The sequence below is a fragment of the Salvia splendens genome, chromosome 21, assembly GCF_004379255.2.
Source record: "Salvia splendens isolate huo1 chromosome 21, SspV2, whole genome shotgun sequence".
Lineage (NCBI taxonomy): Eukaryota > Viridiplantae > Streptophyta > Magnoliopsida > Lamiales > Lamiaceae > Salvia > Salvia splendens.
The window spans coordinates 14857869-14878665 of record NC_056052.1 but is presented as its reverse complement, the minus strand read 5'-3'; the positions used below and the strand labels follow the sequence as shown (position 1 = coordinate 14878665).

General features: G+C 37.3%; 1 long non-coding RNA gene across 1 annotated transcript; it reads left to right on the top strand.

The window, feature by feature from the left end:
• Positions 1-17912: 17912 nt before the first annotated feature.
• On the top strand, positions 17913-20066 carry LOC121783491. Its single transcript, XR_006046580.1, has 2 exons — positions 17913-18349; positions 19827-20066. It is a non-coding gene; the product is annotated as an uncharacterized LOC121783491 (long non-coding RNA).
• The last annotated feature ends 731 nt before the right edge of the window (positions 20067-20797 follow it).

The following is a 20797-nucleotide window of genomic DNA, read 5'->3' as shown; positions in this document are numbered from 1 at the left end:
TTCATCGTATCTTCTAACTCCCACGTGGCTTCCTCGGGACCATGGTGTTTCCACAACACTTTCACGGATGATATTGACTTGTTTCGTAACTCTTGCACCTTTCGATCTAAGATTGCTTCGGGTCTCTCCTCGTAGCTCATGTCGGGGTCAGGGCAACTTCTTCTTGATGGATCACATGCTTGGGGTCAAACATGTACTTGGGCAACTGAGACATAGAACACGTTGTGCACATTCCCAAAATTGGGAGGTAACGCTAGACGATACGCTACATGACCCACTTCATCAATAATCTCGTACGGCCCTACAAAACGCGGTTTCAATTTGCCCTTCACTCCAAACCTCACAACTCCTCTCGTCAGGGATACTTTCAAGAAGACTTTGTCACCAACATCGAATTTGATTTCCGTTCAGCGCACGTCAGCATACGACTTCTGCCTATCTTGAGCTTCTTTGATCCTTGCACGGATTTGATGAACAATTTCGGTCATCTCCTTGATAGCGTCGGGTCCTAACATCCTTCTTTCACCAACCTCATCCCAGTAGAGTGGGGATCGACATTTCCAACCATACAGGGCTTCATACGGCGCCACGTCGATCATTGCTTGGTAACTATTGTGTAGGCAAATTCAACCAATGGCAGAACAGTTTCCTAACTTTCCCCTCGGTCTAGGACAACGGCTCGCAGCATATCTTCAAGTGTTTGAATCGTCCTCTCCGACCGCCCGTCAGATTGCGGGTGATAAGTAGTGCTAAAGTTCAACTTCATGCCTAGCTCCCGTTGCAAACTCATCCAAAATTTTGATGTGAACTTTGTGTCGCGATCGGACACAATGGTCTTTGCCACTCCATGCAAACGTACAATCTCACTCACGTAGAGCTTAGCTAACTTGTCCGAACCATAGGTAATCCTAATCGGTAAGAAGTGCGCGCTTTTAGTGAGTCGATCGATGGTTACCCAAATCGCAGTGTTCCCCTTTTGTGACTTCGGTAACCCCGTCACGAAGTCCATGGCCAAGTGATCCCACTTCTATTCGGGAATTTCGATCGGTTGCAATTTCCCATATGGCCGTTGGTGTAAGGCCTTCACTTGTTGACACGCTAGACATCGTTCCACAAACGATGCTACGTCCCCTTTCATTCTATTCCACCAAAAATGTTGTTTCAAGTCTGGATACATCTTCGTGCTTCCAGGGTGAGTAGTGTAAGGCGTGTCGTGTGCTTCACTCAAAATTTCATCTTTCAGCGCCTCGTCGTTCGGTAAACATAGTCGTCCATCGAAAATCAAAGCATTGTCTGCCTCCTCACGAAAGTGGTCATGTTTCTTGGACCTCACCTTCACACGTGTCTCTTCCAAATTCTCATCACGTCGCTGAGCTTCTATGATCTTGGTTCTTAAGTCTAGCTCAATTACTAGCGTCGCTATTTTTCCTCCTACTGTCTCGGGCGCTTTCACTACCTCCAATTGCATCCTATCGAACTCATGGATCAACGCTTCCTCTTGAGTTAGAAAAGAAGCCAGTTGCGGTTGGTTCTTCATACTCAAAGCATCGGCTACCACGTTCGCCTTGCCCGGGTGATAGTGAATACCGCAGTCATAGTCCTTCACGATCTCCAGCCAATGTCGTTGTCGCTTGTTCAGCTCCTTCTGGTCAAAGAAGTACTTGAGACTCTTGTGATTCGTATAAATCTCGCATCTCACTCCAAGAGATGATGTCTCCAAATCTTTAGTGCGTGCACTACTGCTGCTAGTTCCAAGTCATGAGTCGAGAAGTTCAGCTCGTTCGGCCTCAATTATCGGGAAGCATACGCTATCACCTTCCCATCTTGCATCAACACGCATCCAAGTCCCACTTTCGACGCATCAGTGTAGGCGGCGAAGTCCTTGTCGGGTTCCGGCATCGCTAGAACAAGTGCTGTAATCAATTTCTCTTTCAAAAGTTGGAAACTCACCTCGCATTCAGACATCCAATCCACTTTGACTCCCTTCTTCAACAGTTGCGTCATCGGTCTCGCAATTTTAGAGAATCCCTCGATGAAGCGTCGGTAGTATCCAGCCAATCCCAAGAAACTGCGAATTTCACTAGGTATTTTTGGCGATTTCCAATTCTGCACGGCCGCGACCTTCGCTGGGTCCACTTAAATTCCATCAGTCGTCACTATATGACCAAGAAAGTTCACTTTATTCAACCAAAACTCACACTTACTAAACTTGGCGTAAAGTTGTTCCTTCGGCAATGGTGCCAACACGGTTCGCAGGTGCCATCCATGCTCCTCCTCGTTCTTCGAATAGACCAACACATCATTAATGAAGACTAGCACAAATTTGTCGAGATACTCGTGGAAAACTCGGTTCTTCAAGTCTATGAAAACCGTCGGGGCGTTAGTCAGTCCGAATGGCATCACGATGAACTCGTAATGGCCATAACGAGTGCGAAAAGCAGTTTTAGGCACATCCTCTCGTCGGACCTTTAGTTGATGATATTCCGACCTCAAGTCCATTTTTGAAAATACGCCAGCTCCTCGAAGTTAGTCAAATAAGTCATCAATTCTTGGTAGAGGGTACTTATTCTTCAAGGTCAACTTGTTGAGCTCACGATAGTCTATGCACATCCTCATCGTCCCATCCTTCTTCTTCACGAATAAAACAGGCGCTCCCCACGGTGACACACTAGGTCAAATGAATCCCAAATCTAGTAGTTCTTGCAACTGAATCTTCAATTCTGCCAACTCCTTAGGGCCATTAGGTATGGTGCTTTCGATATTGGCGCAAATCCAGGTTCCAAGTCAATGGTAAACTCCACTTGTATGTTAAAAGATCAAGCTTTTACCTTTCCTTAAAGTGTTGCATCAGGAACTCAGAATACGAATCAAGAACTCAAAATTTAATCAAACAGTCTTAACTTGGATATGAACCGATTTCGAATTATACAAACACTGAAAAAAATGCTTTAAATTTGAAAAGTTCCAAAATCTCTCAAGGAAACTAGAATTACAATTTCAGCTCGACTTTTGTTTTGAATCTCACTAACTTGCAACAATTGGTTAGGATCATCCCCACGGAGCTTGAAAGAACATAAGATTAGTCATGAACATATGATGAAATCGAACTAAATCTCAATTGTCATAGTAGGCTACCAAACAAGATAATTCAGTTGTTAGACCAAATTTGAAAGGTCCACACATCAATGGATAAGGACTTAAACATGTCACGACCAAAAATGATCAATTGCATGAGGATTTAGAATGTAGGCAGTTGTCACAAAGCAGCACTGATCATGGTTAAACGAAAATCATAATATGGAACAATAAAATCACATCAATGGGTTCATAAGTTTGTGAAAGACAACCAAAGTCAAAGGAACTTTTAAAAAAAAATCAAGTAGATTAAATTTGTTAAGGCAAGGTACAAAATGTAGGCCTTAACTTCGTCTTGTAGAAAGAAAAGTTCTAATATGGAAATGACACATATAGTGGAATTGAACCAAAAAGAGTTTCACTCTGTAAGAAAGAACTTGACACGGACATGGTTACAAAATGAAAAGCTGAACAAAAGTTCGAAGAAGAATATCCCATAGAAAACATGTCTGCGAAACGTGATTATATTGAAGGACATAACTGCAAACAACCTTAGGAATGAAGTTCAATAGCAAAGGCTCACAAAGTCAAAATATTGTTCGTATAAATAATAAGTCAAAGAAGACTACAATCATTCCAAGTGTCCAAGGTTATGAAGGCAACACCACTTTCCAAGAACTGAAAGTGAGTTATGACTCAATGGAGGAAAAGAAATAATATGCATTACTTGCAAGAGTGAGTGAAACAAAATGTTAAATAGACAAGGGCTCACGGTTATTTGAAGGGTCCTGAAAAATAACGCTCACGGTTATTTGAAGGGTCCTGAAAAATAACTTCTTAGAATCCAAGTAAGAACTGTTGATTAAAATAGTTTGTTCTAGCTATTAAAGTCGCACTCCCTCGTTAGTCTTTCGCAAGCCGAAACTGGTAACATCGCTCTAAGAAACTGTGGATTCCACGCTGAGATTCAACATGTCTTTGCCACTAATAATGATAGTCAGAATCCATATCGTCATATTATTCCTTGCATGTCATAGCAATCATTCTCTTAAAAACATTGTAATTATACTCGCGCTCTCTACACGCAATAATAGTCTTTTGCGTCGCATCGCCACGTAAGAAAAGGTTTAGCTTATCAGATCACAGGTATGATCTCTCTCCCCGTTGTAGGATTACATCATTTGGCATCTCCTCTTGTCTCGTACTTTTTCTCATTCGGAAATTCTCTTCAATTTGCACACCTTCTCCTCTTGAGCTCATTATCGTATGTAATGTCTATTCGCATTCTCCTTATTCTTATCGTTCAGGAAGACAATAGTGAATTTGTAATTTTTCAATGAAGTTCGAATTCGCACAACATATTTCTATTTGTCTTATCACTTGGAAAAGTGATATTGCAGTTGTAACAACTAAGTTCGATATCGTTCGATCTAACAAACATCCATGTTTCCATACAAAGTTCATAGCATCATAATTTCTTCTATCGGCAATTTCATAAAATACCTCACACTTCAACATTCACAAACCATCACTTAAATCATTATTCACATACTACATAATTAAACATGCATAAACGTATATCGCTATACATAACCACATCATACTTCTCGTTCACTTCAAGATCTCAATTCCCAAAAGAAAAGAGCTAACATACTTTCATTTAAAGTTCAAAGATATATATATATATATATATATTTCAAAAATTTCCAACAACTTTCCACAACATAAATATTTTTCCTCAATCAAACTCCACCAACACAACTTTAAACATTCCTCATTTTCTTTAGATTGAGCGTGATGCTTCGGATGTTGAGCCTTCGTGACACTTTTAATCTAGGGTACTAATCTAGACTTAATGTGAAAGAAGACTCTCGGACCAGAGTGAAAGAACGAAGCTCTGATACCACTCTGTCACGACCGCCCTTACTAAGGATAGAAAAGACAGGGAAATCGTGACTAGGGGAGGAACTAAGAATCGTGGATAAAAATGGGGAACAATAAAAGATGACATTTAACACAAAGCTCGACTAAACTTCAAGAGAGAAAAAAATATTCTAGGGTATTACATGGTTAAGCAGCGGATTAATGTCTCAAGGTACTTAAAATCATAAAATAGTATGGAGTAAAACGAAAGACTTAAAAAAAACAATATCAAACTAGGCAGCGGAAATAAGTTATCTAAAGAGAGTCATAGGATGACGCCTATGTATGCAGACACGACGCATCCATAAATTCTTAAAGCCCGACTCAATATCCGCTGCAACATCACTGCTCAACCTGCACATAGGGAAAACACATGCAGAGCTGAGTACTTAATATACTCAGTGGGCTCATGCCGAAAACATTTGATAAAAGTTATGTCATCAACACCATAGTGAACTCGAGTTTTACATTTAGAAAGGAAATATCATCGAGTATCACAAAAACAGTTTCATAGCCTGGCCAGACAAAACAATCTCCCCACTTTCTCAACAACCAATCATTCACATCCTCTTACCATAGTGCGACGAAAGTGTGTCAACACTATTAGCCCACGAGACCGGCCGACTAGCAAGAACGGCTCACGATCCCCTTTGTGTACAGCCTGGTAGGGTTTGCGGCCCTACTCAGACCCGAATTCGTTTAACATAGCCCTATAGCCTAATGGAGCAAGCTCAACAAACTAGGCATTAGGAAACAATCTCATCATCAAAACAAACATGGCATGACATAACACTTTAAACCACCCTTATCACACCATAATCATACTTTTGAAAGCATAAAAGAGTTTAGTAAAAGAAAGCCCACCTCGCTTGCTTATACCACACAGTTCACAACTTAAACGCAACCCTTGCTCTTTGTACCCACGTACGCACAACAACCCTTGTCAACATCATAACACATAATACAATCAGTTTTCTATCAACATATTAATTATGCCTACCCTATCGATCTTTCCATTGTTTTCTCACATTGCCCAACCTAATCGTTTGCCATCATAACCGAAATATTTCCTTTAGCATACATCAACGTGCAACACATAACATAATCACACCATAGGATAAGTTCCTTACTCACACATGTATCATGTTCTTCATTCAAAAGTTTTCAACAAAGAGTATTTCAACAAAACAGAATCTGACAGAACAACGCAGTCGTTTTGTAAAAATCGTTAAAGTTCCATCCGATAACATTTGAAGCTAAACTTTGGTCACCACACAGTACACACATAAAGGTTCATCCAGTCAAAATTTCACACCAACATCGTGTCTTTTGATCAGTCAAAACAAAAACAAAATTCACTGGACGGAACACAAATTCTGACAGGACTGCGCAGTTCAAATAGAAAATTCGTTAATAATTCATCCGTCATCAATTGAAGCTGAAATTTTGACACAACACAGAAGACACCCAAAACTTCATCCAGTTAAAAATTAGCTTCAAAAAGAGATCGTTTGATTGGTCAAATACTCGTCGGAACCTACTTTCCGTACACCACAGTTTTCATGTTTAACCTTCACAAACCCTAGTTTGTCTATCATACATTCACACATACATATTCATGCTTCCAACACATATTCATGCTTCAAAAATGAAATTACAATCATGCTTTCCTAATCACACATAACATTCACAAATGATTCATCTACGCACTTACACACACACGTACATACATGCACACACACACACATATATTCTTGTGCAACCATCCTTCCCAACCAATTAATTCTTAGGTTTACGATTCTCCACTCAACTATATGCATGAGGGGTTCAAGAATCATGGATTCAATGATAAGAAGGGGAAAGGTGGATCAAAAATTATACCTTTCTCTTGAAAACAATCAGTAGGAATGACAATTGGTTGATTCTTCGATGGATCTTTGAGTTTCCAACTCCAAAACGTAGCAAGAACGAAGAATTGGTGGAGGATTGAGTGAGAGGGAGAAGAGACGTGTGGGAGGAGAGGGAGAGGGAGCGAGGCGTGTGAAATGAGGCTAGGGTTAGGGTTTTTCCTTTTTTATACTATAGGATTAATCCCACACTTAAATAAAATAATTAAAATTGTGGGAGAATAAAATAGAGGTCAATGAATAAGCTCCACAAAATAAATAAAAATAGGCGTGTAGTGTGGGGGAGAGATTTTTGAAATTATGCTATTTAATTAGCATAGAAATTGATTTGGTATTTAAATGGAAAGAAATATACTCACAAAATAGGTATAAATATATTGAGTATCCCACAAATAAGGTAACAAGACAATTTAAAAAAAATCTCCAAGTAGCAAGGGGGGAGGGGGCGTGTACTATGGGGGAGTACTTAAGAAAAATATTTAAATCTTCAAATTAAATAGGAATATGATTTAAATTTAGTAATTGTTTTGTAAGAAAAGACTCCCATAAAATAGGTAACAAACAATTTAATCTCCCAAAGAATTTTATAGGTATAAGAGGTGAAAATTATGAGGTCTTAAAGAAGGAATGAGTCAAATCCTAATTAAAATAGGATATGGAGAGATTTAATTAGTTTTTAATTCAAGGAAGGAAATAAACAAAGTACCAATTAAATCTACAAAAATAATTTATTCTCCTAATTCATAGGAGCTTTCGAAAATGCCAAGAAATGGGCAAGGGGTCAAAAATTATGTAGAATAATATTGGGACAATTTGGTTTGGATTTAATTTGGATAAATATCTCAAAACAATTAATTAAATCCAAGAGAGAAAATGCTATTTCCAATAAATAGGAGGGCCGAAAATTCCAATAAAATGGCTAGAACAAAAATGCATGATCCCATTTAATTAAATTCACACATTGGAAAATAAATCACATTATCTCCTATAACTCACAACAACCAAATTTACATAATTACTCGATCACATAGAAAATCAAATACCACAAATGAATTTCCCAATCAACATCCACATTAATAAAATAAAAGAAGTCACAAAATTTCGGGGTGCTACAAATTTATTCCAAGAATATTAAATAAAGTTTCAAACTAGAAAAATTCTTCTGAAAAATATATTAATTTAATTCAAGTCTCATAGCCAGTGGCGTATCTAGAATTATTGGTTTAGGGGTACGATAAATAGTTATAGTGTTTTGAAGCTTCAAAATAGTGATTTTTTTTCTTCATTTTAAATTGTTCTCTCAATAAAAATTTTTATCTTTATTTTTAATTAGGATTATTCTTTGTATATTAAATATGAATTATTTTTAAGTTAGTGTTACTACTTACATAGCTTTCATTATTTAAAATAAATGTTCTTAGATTTGTATATTAAATAAATTGTTTTAGCATATGAAGAATGTGTTATCTTTACCAATAAATCATCCTTTTTATTTATTTATTTGAGCAATGTTTCAATTATTTGAAAAAATAGAAAATAAATATAAAAACAGCATAAGAATTTTTTTAAAAAAAGATAATAGTAAAATACATTAGAAAACAATTAAAATGCACATTGCTTTATAAGAAAAGTAATTGGTTTACATTTAAAATGTATAAAAATTTGAAATTGAAATATACAAAATAAGATACATTAGAGTAGAATGAAATGAAGTCCATTAAAAAGAATAAAAATACTTTATAAGAAAATTAATTAGTTTGAAAAGAATCAAAATATATGCATAATATTTTATAAGATTATTAAAATACATATGAAGAATTATAAAATTCTCAAAGAGTGATATTTGAAGAAACTAAAACAAGCTTTAAGAAACTAAAGAGAAAAAATACTTATTAAAGAAGAAAAAAGGACTAAACTCTGCACTACATGGGAATCGAACACAGTTTTCTCTATTGATAAACAAAGAAACTACCGCTGGGCTAGGGGAGCAAGTTAATACTCTACTGAATGTATAACTATAATATCCTATTTTGGGGGTACAACTGTACCCGCTTGTTCCGTTGTGGATCCGCCACTTCTCATAGCAGACTAAAGAATTAAACTAAAAGATAAAGAAAAGCTTAAAACGTAGGAAATATTATAAATCAAAAGGGAACTAATTTAATTCAAGTCTTATAGCAGACAAAAGAATTAAACTGAAAGATAAAGAAAAACTTAAAACGTAGGAAATATTATATATCAAAACGGAACCCAAGTCTTCGTAATAATTGTACAAAATAATATTTCATTCTATATATATTAAGATAAGAGATAATTGATTTAATTAGTAAATATTCAAGGGGCTAGCCGAATTCAATTCTTCCATGGATCTCTAACTTAGTCCAAATAAATAGAGATAAGGAGAAGACAAAAATATATGAATTTTGTGCCCTAGCCTCCCTTTTCTCTCTAGAAATCAGCACCGCCTAAGTGTAGAAGAAAGAAAATTTTATAGCTCTCTTCATGCAGATCTAGATCTAATTCTTCTTGTTCTCCGTGACACAATTAATGTTCTTGTCTTTAAAGCTTAATCTAAATCTATTAAGGTTATCTAATATTCACCCACGCGAATGGATAATCATGGGCATGAGAATAGGTTAGAAGATTCATGGTCAAGATCCTACACATGGAGAAAGTGCTAGCTACGTCGATCCTTTGGAGGATCAAGAGGTAACAATCCAACTTATATCAAATATGCATGTTTTATGTGTTTTTGATGTGTTTATCATAGATCTACGTAAATTGCATGAAAATTAGATTTAATCAGCTCCCATTTCGTGTAGGACACAAAAAATATCAAGACTAAACCTTTTTCAAGCCTATAATTACCCCGTTAAAAAACTAACGGTCAACGCTAATTGCACAGTGGCATGACTGTTGGTTTTTTAACGGAACTGTCAAAAAAGGACCACTCCAACAAGGATTTCATTTGGTATGGACCTATTTTTAAAAAAAGTGGATGTTTTGGACTAAATACATATTTTGGTCATATGTTTAGGACCAAAATTGACCTTTACTCTATTATTTATCTCAAAGCCTCCAATCATTCTCACTCTCTAAGTTCTTTCATCCCATGTTCCATATAATTCTTCCACCTTCCATTGGAGTTGAATAGAGTACTTGGGAGACAAAATAATTGACTTGGAAAAGGGATAATTCACATTTTAATTCAATAGAACTCAGGAGAGTTGGGATTTTACGTGAGGTCATTGGTTTTTATTGTTTTGGGAGTTAGATGTTAGATATGTAAAGGGACTTTGATCTTAACAACTAATCTATGGATTCTCACCTCAGGAGGGGGTTTAATCTAATAGAGTGACCGACTTAATAACTCTAGAGACCGTACTTCAAGGAAGTTTATTGGATAATAGCTCGTGATTGTGTTTTTGGATCATACAATTCTACATTCTTTCTCCTGCTTTGTATCATTTGTTTTTATGTTTTATGTTAATTGTTTATTTATTTCTATCTAGTTTCTAAATTAAATCCAAAACTTCGAGTCTCTAGATAGTATATGACGCTTATTGTACGGTAGCCAGTTGCAATCTTATTCCATATGTTTGATATCCTGGTATTGACCTTTAGCTTTAGTAGATCTATACAACTACCTTGTATGCTTGCAAGTATTTTTAGTGATAGTAAATAGTGTATCAAGTTTTTGGCGCTAGTGTAGGGGAATATTATTGTTTTAAGCTGATATATTAGAACGATTGATAATACTAATTTAGAGTGTAAGTTTGTATAGTTTACTTTAATTTTTTTTATTTGTTTTGCAAGGAGTGCGGAGCACAACAATGGATTACTCTACGCTCCAATACAAGATACAATTATATGTTACAATACTTGATATGCTTTGTAGAGCGTGGGTATAATTTAAAGTTAGCAACATAAGAAATAGTAAAGCATACCTTAACATTCAACTACAAAGTATTATGATGATTGTTCAAGTGAAGATGAGTGATCACAATGAAGTCTTTTTCATACAAATATGATTCAAAGCTGCCCAAAAACAAATCCAAGTATACTATTTATACTAGTGTGGGAAATTTGTAGGACCTTGTCTTGGGATTGGAGCCCTAACGATAGATAGTACTTTATTTCATTTTACTAGTTGGTTGATTGCTTATTTTTAAACTTGAGAGATTGTTCTTCCCCTTTTGTGGGTTTGTCCAATTGTTGTCTATTAGGTTGTTTGATTCATCATTTGATAGTCAAGTAAGGATCAAATAGAGGTTTGCTTCAAGGTTTGTGGATCCTTGATCGTCGTACATTATTATAGTGTTTTCGTACATTAAATGGCAATTTCAGTATCAATATATTAGACGATTTATTACTGTTACATCATTTGTATAGATTAATACATTAACTTAATGTATACATTAAGTTACATCATTTGTATAGATTAGTACATTAACTTAATGTATACATTAATGTGTTATTAATGTGACATTATTGTGTTTTAATGTATATGCCCCTTCTATGTAATGTAGATTATAATTTATTGAATGAGTGACGAAAGTTATATCCATTCCCCAAGGGTTTAGCAATCCATGAGAATGGGGTGTAGTACCAACTCAATAATACAATGTTCACTAGGGTAATCTTGTGGATACTATACTGTAGCCTTATGGATAAGGGAACTAATACAATGCTACGTTACTGGATAAGTGACGTATACATTATCATGGGAATATCGTACATTACTTTCGGACTTTGAATTTGTGGATGCTATACTATAGCCATATTAATAAGGTAATCCTTGGAGAGATGTTAATGTATGAAAATGGTATTTGAATGTATGAATCTCACATATTAATGTATGTACGTGCCTGAATAATGTACTAATAGAACATGATGTACATATATAACTACATCATGTAGCGAAGTCATGCACAATTGTGCTAAGCTATTTTTTACCCTTTTTGATTATTTTATTAATTTTTTAATTCCAAGTGGCTTTCATATCATCCATCAGATCATACCTAATCAATAGATGAAATTAGTTTTCCTTTTTAATAGTTTTTTGCACATTAATCTGAATACATCTATATATATATATATATAGAGAGAGAGAGAGAGTTGTGATAAATGTCGAACCAATTTTAAAGACCGAACTAGAGACCAAATCTCATCCACCCATTAATTACATCTAAGGGTTATTAATAATTATACATTATTTGTTTATTTATTTAATTAAATTAGTAAAAGGGTAGTTTCGGACTATGCAGTTCTTCCTCCCTTCCCAAATCCAACCCACTTCTCTCTCTCTCTACAATTCTCTCTCACCGTCCCCGACCCCAATGGCCCTTTGTCCTTCAGCATGTCCCTCTGCGAGGACAGCCCCTCCGTTGCCATCGCCGGAGTCATCAGGAGTTTCTCTGGTTATTTTAGACAGAGACTTCCCTACCGATCCCTCAAGTTGCTCACCTCTAAGCACTCCGCCGGAAAATCTATCAATTACGAAATCGAGATTACATCGTCAATGAATTGACAGAGAACAGCTCCGACAACTGACATTACTGGTTCAGCTAATGGAAGATGGTGAATAAGGAGATGCAAAGGAGATAATTGATAAGGTCATGGGGCCAAAGGAATGGGCTGGAGAGGATGCCGAACGAGCTGCTATTGGTGGCGAAGAAGAAGAAGAAGAAGAAGAAGAAGAAGAAGAAGAAGAAGAAGAAGAAGAAGAAGAAGAAGAAGAAGAAGGAGAAGGAGAAGGAGAAGGAGAAGGAGAAGGAGAAGGAGAAGGAGAAGGAGAAAGAGAAGCGTGGAGAAGGCTGATTGAAGGCATTCTAGAATGGGGAAGAAGTGTGGAGATCGTCATTATTTAGATTTCTATATTACTTCATTCAACTAGGCTATTACTTCATTCAATTTGATTATTACTTCATTCACCTAGGTTATTACTTCATTATTTAACATTCTATATTACTTCATTTGATTAGGTCGTTACTTTATTTTATTAGGTTATTACTTCATTTGAAAAGGTCATTCACCTAAGTCACATATTTAGGGCAAACAACAACTATGATGTAGTTTTACATCTATGGTTCTCGATTGTTTGCAGGTTATAAAATTTGTTTGCTTGGACTACGAGATATGTGATATTTGAATGCAATTGGATGTTGGAGGAGAGATGCATATACCTTAAATTCACAGATTGTGAGTGAACACATGGGTAATTACCTGTGTTGTATGCTTAGTTTGTGAATAATTATAATTGTAATGAACTAAATAACTTACTTGATGAAGTTATAACCTTGTGTAATAAAGTATATGAACTAAATTGTGTTGTATATATAGCATTATACTAATGAACTAAATAAACCTACATGATGATGTTATAACCTGATGTAATGAAATAATATAAACTGGATTGCGTTGTATGTAAAAGTCTGCAGTATGATTTATATTTGTACTCAAGTTATAACCTACTTAATTTTAATGAAGTAAAAACCTATTTTGATGAAGTGATATACTTGTCGAATGAAGTAAATGCATGTATGAATGAAGTACTAATCGGTTTTCCTCTACTCCTGAATCCTTAAGAGCATTGGTTTATATACTTCATCTCGTAAATAATTTAGGTCATTTCATCCGTTCATTACTGAAAACTCGATTTCTTTCAACTATTCTCTTTTCATCTTCTTAGTTTATCGTTGTGGCTTACTCAAGTTGGATTTTCAAACTGATTCGGCGAGCCTATACGTGCATGCTATCTGCAAAATACAGGTGAGTGGATCCAGTGGAAACTCAGGCTGAACAACTTGACTTAGATTCGACTTGAGTGAGATGAGTAGAAAAGCTAAAAGTGTGTTCTCAAAACCTTAACCCACAATACTATTAACTAGTATAGGGAAGTAACGATCGATCCCACATAGATGAGGCGTTTGAGATTTGTTTGCATGACACAACCTTGGGATGGCTGCTACCACGCTTTCTAGGGGTGTATTAAGTTAACTACTTGACTTGAGAAATTAAAACTAACTAAACTGATCAACTCGTGAAAACTTAACTAGTCTACTTGATCAACTTAACTAAACTTTCCTTATTTGGACAAACAGCATAAACGGGGGATTGTCAGTCCCCTGCAAAGTGTACGATAAAGTAAAAACTTTTTAACAACTTCATCTTCTTCACAAAATCAACATGTAAAACAGAGCAAAGAACAGATCTAAGAAGAACTACGAAAAACTAAACACCGTAATGACTCATAAAATTAAATCTACTCCTAAAATCTAAACTACGACTACGTAAATAAGAAACTACCTCATAATCATGCAGAAATAAAACAGTAGCTACTAGGTCTAAACATCCTAAGACAACTCAGACATAAAACATCAAATCTGACCAAATCAAAACACAACGAAACATTTTGAGCTAAAACGAAAACCAAAACAGATCAGAAATAACATGCATGAAATAGAACACATCAACGGGAAACGGAATCAAGGCACTAAAATTACAAAATCAAAAATATCAATAGTCGATAACATCAAAAGTAAATGGATAACAAACAAGGAAAACAATAAATTGTTTCATCACCCCTTCTCGGAGTGGAATAGAAAGAATAGAAAGCTGAAAGTACAGGAAACTACCCCGTAAAATACCAGCTAACCAAACTAAGACATGACCAAGTGTGTGTGTGCAAAGGAATCAAGAACAAGAAATGAAATGAGCTCCGATTTCAGCCCTAGAAGAGAGCTGAATTCCTAAAGATATTCTAACTAAGAAAGCTTATGAGACCCCCCTTCTACCTATGGCTGGGACTCTTTTTTCTTGTGTCGGGCTTTCTTTATATAGAGAGGCGTATGGCTTTAATCCCTAGGGTACGATCCTCTCTGAAATGGCATTGCTGCCTTTCACCTTTTGTGGTGGGATCTCTCGCTCTATCTTCCATGCGGAACTCCTGCTGGCTCTATTTGATTCTTGACTTGATTCGATCAATGCTGCAATTTTTGCCTTCTTTTCTTGATTCGTGCTTCCGCCCAACTAATTTGTTCTATCTTCTGAAAATAGTGGATTTCACACACACCTGGCTCAAAATTGGCTGTTAGTTTATAAAATTTTATGCAATTTTACTATAGAACACATGCATGAAAAGAGGCAAGTTTCAATGCATGGTTCTTACTTAAAAAGAAACATAAAACAAAATTAAAACTTAAAAGATCTAGGAAAGAAAAACACAGAAGTAAACTAAACACATTGACAAGTAAAAAGGAAAAGACAGAAAGGATAGAACTGGTCTATGTTGTTTGGCAATCATCCCTACAAGCTTAAGGTTAATCCAATCGTCTACAGACTCAAATTCATTTCCCTCTCCTCTTCTACCTAATCATGCTTGTCCGTTTGTCAAGATAGCTTATATCTTTCCAACTGTTGAATTCACTCGGTCACTCAATCCTCACCAGAATTGTTAGGACCATTCTCTCATTCATTTTGTAATGGGGCAAGGGTTGTAGTGTATAAAGGTGGGGGTCCTATGGGTTCTAAGTTCATAATGTACATAGAAGTGTGAAGGACATGTGAACTTAGGGACAAAACTAGAACATCCTCCCTATGTACAATCTATAACTTTGGAACTACCCTTGGCCATTTTGGCCTTATTTTTCTAACTCTTTCATAGGGTCAGGTTACATCATTTCATGCCCTCTCTTTTTCTATTTTCTCTTTCTTTTTTTTTTGTGGGTCAAGGTTATACATTCTTCCTGCCCATTTTTCTAATTTTCTTCTCTCTCTCTCTCTCTCTTTTTTTTAGGGCCAGGTTACAATGCTTACAGCCCTTTTTTTTTCTAACTCTCTGTTTTTATACTCCCCTGTTTCACAACCTATTTCCTATCCCCAAACGGTGAGTTGCCCTAGCCCATCCCCTTGTTCACATGACATGAAGGCTTAGGGTTTCCAAAGAAGGGGTGATCATAGTTAAGGCTCAAAGAGTGTAACTAGGGGGTGCCTTTACATTGAGGCAGGTTCATCTGGTTCGAAAGAATTTGGCTCAACTGGTTATTCCTATTGCCTTTAGTCCTTGCTAGCCTATGTCATTTCCCCCTAAGCATCAATGGCAGCCTCTCTATTTTTTTTTCATTTTAGTAGAAAGTGTTCTACTTTGGCTTCTAACTCACATTTTAGAGGGCTTCACAAAGGGATTAGATTAAAGCTACTTTTATCTTCCTCATATCTTCCAAGCAGATTTTGGTTTATTAAAGAAGGGAAACTCACAAAGCAACGTGTATTCTCTCTTCAATCACTCTTACTAAGGGAATCTTGCCTTTATTTTCTTAAATCAGTTCTTATTTGAAAACACATTAAATAAAACACTAACAGGAGACTCTTAGCTAACAAAACATAACTTTGACACTAACTACACCAACTGTTTCCCCCCTCCCACTTCATTACAGCTTGTCCTCAAGTGACTTAATGAAGTGGAAAACAGGTGGTTGGTGTCAAAAATAGAGAAACAAACTTCTCACATTTAGGCCAAGAAGTAGGCTAAGTGTGAGATGACCAGACATAAAACCAAAATATATAAAACATAACTTTAACAAAAACTTCTCACACTTAGACCATGCAATGGGCTAAGTGTGAGAACATCATAAAAACATACATACACATATTGACAAGGAAAAACAGATAAACTTCTCACACTTAGACCAGGCACTGAGCTAAGTGGGAGAAGTACACATATAAACATGCAGAAGAAAAAACAGTCAACATATATATACTGGCAGAAGGATCATGCTTAAGCTGAAATGAAGCAAAATTAGAACCAAAAACTAAAGTTCACTTGGTTCTGCTAGCTTAGTCCTTTTTCTGGCACCCTTGGGAACGAGATTGCTTCTCCGACTTAATCCTCTTGGTCGTGGATGAGGTTGGCAGGTCAAATGGTGGTTGGTTGGTGGTCTTCCTTTTTCTAAGTGTCCTGGTAGATGTCGTGTCTGGAGTGGTCTCCTGAGGTTGGCTTCCTTTTGAGGTTGAAGCAGCGAATAAGCATTGGAGGGTCAACTGGTTGTTCTGCTCCGCCATATTTGTCATTCTCTCAATCAGAGAGAGTGCTTGAGTCATATTTTCATTCTGGAGCTCGAGAAATGCCCGTTGCTTCTCATTGGCCTCCACGAATTTTTTATCATGAACTCAATGATCCGCTGCCACTTTTCCTCTGTACCTTCTGATTTCTCCTTGGTTGAGTGTGGTCTCTCCTCAGGTGCCTCTGGCTCTGCTTTGGGAGGCGATGGTCTCTCTGGAGGAGTCTTCGTGCGCGAGGTGAGTCTCGTTTGATAACGTCCACAAGAGGAGCTTGGAACAAGGTTTTATTATATGGAACCTAGCTAGTTGGAGTTTGATTACTCTATGAATAATAAATAAGCGTTTCTTGCTAAGTCCACTCTTGGAGTTAATAATATGTTAATTAATTAAGTTCATAGCAGACATTAATTAATTAATGGACGTTTCTATCTTAAGCACGGAAAATGAACGACAAACAAATGGAAACCCGGAATACTTGTAATTTTGGATTTGGATGGGCAGTACAATATTACTTCTGTAGTGGATGCTCGTAATATTCCAATATAAGCTTATATTAAATTGTGGGTTCAATTTAATTAGTAAGAAGCTAATTGGGGGAGGCCATATCCAAATTCTTCCATAGATCCCTGACCGGGCCCAATATGTGACTTAATATAAATAGGAGAATAAAGAAGACAGAAAATACACATTATTATTTTCCATCATAATTTTCATCCCCCTCCCTTTCTGGAAGAGGGACGATTTTCAGCTCCCTCCGTGAGCACTTTCCGTCTTCTTTATTCAAGTCCTAGTATTCTGGTGAGATCAGCCCACACTGATATCAGTTTACAGTCGGGGAACCAGTCAGAAGATCCGTGGTTTAGTACTCAAGATCTTCACGTGGAGAAGGCTCTATGTAACACCCGTACTTTTTAAGTACTAAATTAATATATATGTCATGAAATAATTAATAAAATTAGAGTCCAAATGTTTATTTAAAATGGCTTTGGACCATAATAATCAACAAGACCAACCAATTAATATTATACAAACTTGGGCTTACAACCAATTGAGCCCAAAACAAATTTAATTAAATGGTGGGAGCCCAATCCATTCCAAAAATGTGGGAACAAGCCCAACACCTTTTCTTCTTCTTTCTTTTCTCTCCCTCTCGGCCGATCACTCCACCATGGAAACCCTCCACCTTCAACTCTTCCACCTTTCTCATTCATTCCTACAACCAAAAGACACACCATTTAAACACATCTGCCCTTTCACTTCTCTTCTCATATTACACTTACAACAAGAACAAAGAGAGAAAGAGAGCCGAGAGAGTGCCGAGAGAAGGGGATGAAGAAGAAGTTGCTTCCATTTTGTTTCAACACCCCAGTTTACGTCACAAGGTATAATTTCTACCCAAATCAACATCATGAACATTTAGCATTTTAGCATCATACACCAATCCCCCACACAAGTATTTAAATCAACAACAATCAACAATGAATCGAACATCACAAATTAAAACCCCTTGCTGCGAATTTAAAATTGAAAACGAAAGAACATAATTTGTATAAGGAACTTATCTTTTGGGGTTGTGCGGGGCTGTTTGGGGTGTTTTCGGGGTGATTCGGGTTCATTTCGGGAGTGGTTCGGTGGTAACCGGAGGCTGACTGACGGGCTGCACAGCAGCAGCGACACAGCAGCACCGAGCGTCGGTGGTGGACGCGGGTGACGAATCGGCGACAGCGAGCAGCGGCGGAGCGGCGACCGTCCTCCCTTCTCGCTGCAGCGGCGAGTTCCGCTAAGGAGATAGCGGTGGTGGCTGGCGAGGGATGATGGGGCGGCGGAGGAGCACTCCGGCAGCAGCGGTGACGGAAGGCGACGGGATTTGAGGAAAAAAGAGAGAGAAAGGAAAGAGAGAGAGAAGAAGAGAGAGAGATAGGCGTGAGGGAGGAGATCCGATAGTGATGGAAGGGATTGGGCCTCTTTTTTTTTCTTTGGGCTCAAATGTTAAAATGGGAGAAATAAGATGGGCTCGGTTTTAATTAATTCTTGGGCCAAATAAATTAAATCCTTGGGCTGCAGTTAAATTAAAATATGTGGGCGGCCAGAATTTAATTTGTGGGGATAAAATAAGTGTTGAAGGTGTTACGTACGGATGGCGGGCGCGAATGGCCGACCGACATCGCACGCGACGCCTTGGGCGGCCGCCGAATAATCGAAAATGCACGAAAACTGGAAAAAAATGAGATAAAAGACGAGTGCAGCATTCTAAATGTTTCTTTATTGAGATTGATGTGTACTTTATTATTTTTCGAAAAGGTGGTTCGCACGCTCATTAAAGTCGGATCGAGAAGTTATAAAAGGAATTTTCTAAGCTTTTGAGGTGGACTCTATTACGTAAACTCCTTTATTTGCAATGATATGTATATAGTGAGATTAGGGTAGTTTAAATGTTATGTCATGCCGTATTTTATGTTTTGAATTGCCTATCTGATTGTCTACTAGAATAATATTCTACTAGACTTTGATGGTTAACGAATTCGGGTCTAACTAGAGTCTAAGCCCTACTTAGGCTAGTGCACTGATGGGATCGTGAGCCGTCCTATGGGTCGGCCGGTCCAGTGATCGAGTTTGTGGCCACATTCTCGTTTCACACGATGGTTCAGATATGGTACATGATGGGGGATGACGATGATATTTGCCTGCGCAGGCACCTTTTTATGGAAATGATTTTAGTGTTTCTCGGCATTTTAAAGTAAAACCCGAGTTTCACTCAACGGTGGCTTGCATTAACTTTATTGATGAAATGTATTTTGGGCATGAGTTCACTGAGTGCATCAAGTACTCAGCCCCTGCATATGTTTTCCCTATGTGCAGGTTGAGCGTGGACGGGAGACGGAGGATGTTGAGCATTGGACCGAGACCATATTCAATAAACGTTCCGGTTGCTATTGTGTCTTCATACATAGTAGTAGCTAACTCTCAAATGCTTCCGCTACGTCAAGTTTTAGAACTCTGATGTTATCTTTATTCTGTTGGACTATTTTTCCTACGAACTTTGTTGCTTCGTTATTTCAGACTATAGTTTGGTAATAAAGTTTCATCTCTTGATCTACATATCGTACCCCTTGATTGTTTCCCCTTTCTTCCCCGTTTCTTAATTCCCCCATTAGTCGCGACCCACTGTGCTTTCTATCTTTAGGAAGTGCGGTCGTGACAGAATGGTATCAGAGCGACTATTCCTTCCGCTCTAGACCGAGAGTCTCTTATTCAATCCAGTCTAGACTCGTTTCACTAGACTAAAAGAGTATTCATTGAAGGCTCAACATTCCGTCTCGCCGCGCTCAACAAAAGAGAAGGTAAAATGTTTTGAAATGAGAAATGTTTATGCAATTGATGTTGGACGTGGTAATGAATGGAGTATGATTGATAATATTATGAAAAGTAGACTTCAAAGGCCTTAGATGTAGGCTAATTGTATACGCGCGGACTATACTTTCTTTTAAGGCAATATATTTATCGATGGAACAAATGAGGCATAGAAAAGAGCGAATTCCAAGGGGTGATGAGATGACGAGACAATGGTGACCCTGTGAAGCACGACTTGTTCTAGTTCGAAAGATTGACGAGATAGCAAGTTACTACGTTTCTTCATACCAGGGCGAAATGCATGAACGAAAATAACGCACGAAACATCCATCCTTAGATGATAACTGTAAAAGAAAGAATCATTTGGGTGAATGCAGAATTGGGACTAGTATGTGCTACAATGTGGTGGAGTTGGACACTTTGCCAAAGAGTGCCTGAGCAACAACAATGCTGGTTATGAGGAGACTACATGAGAACTC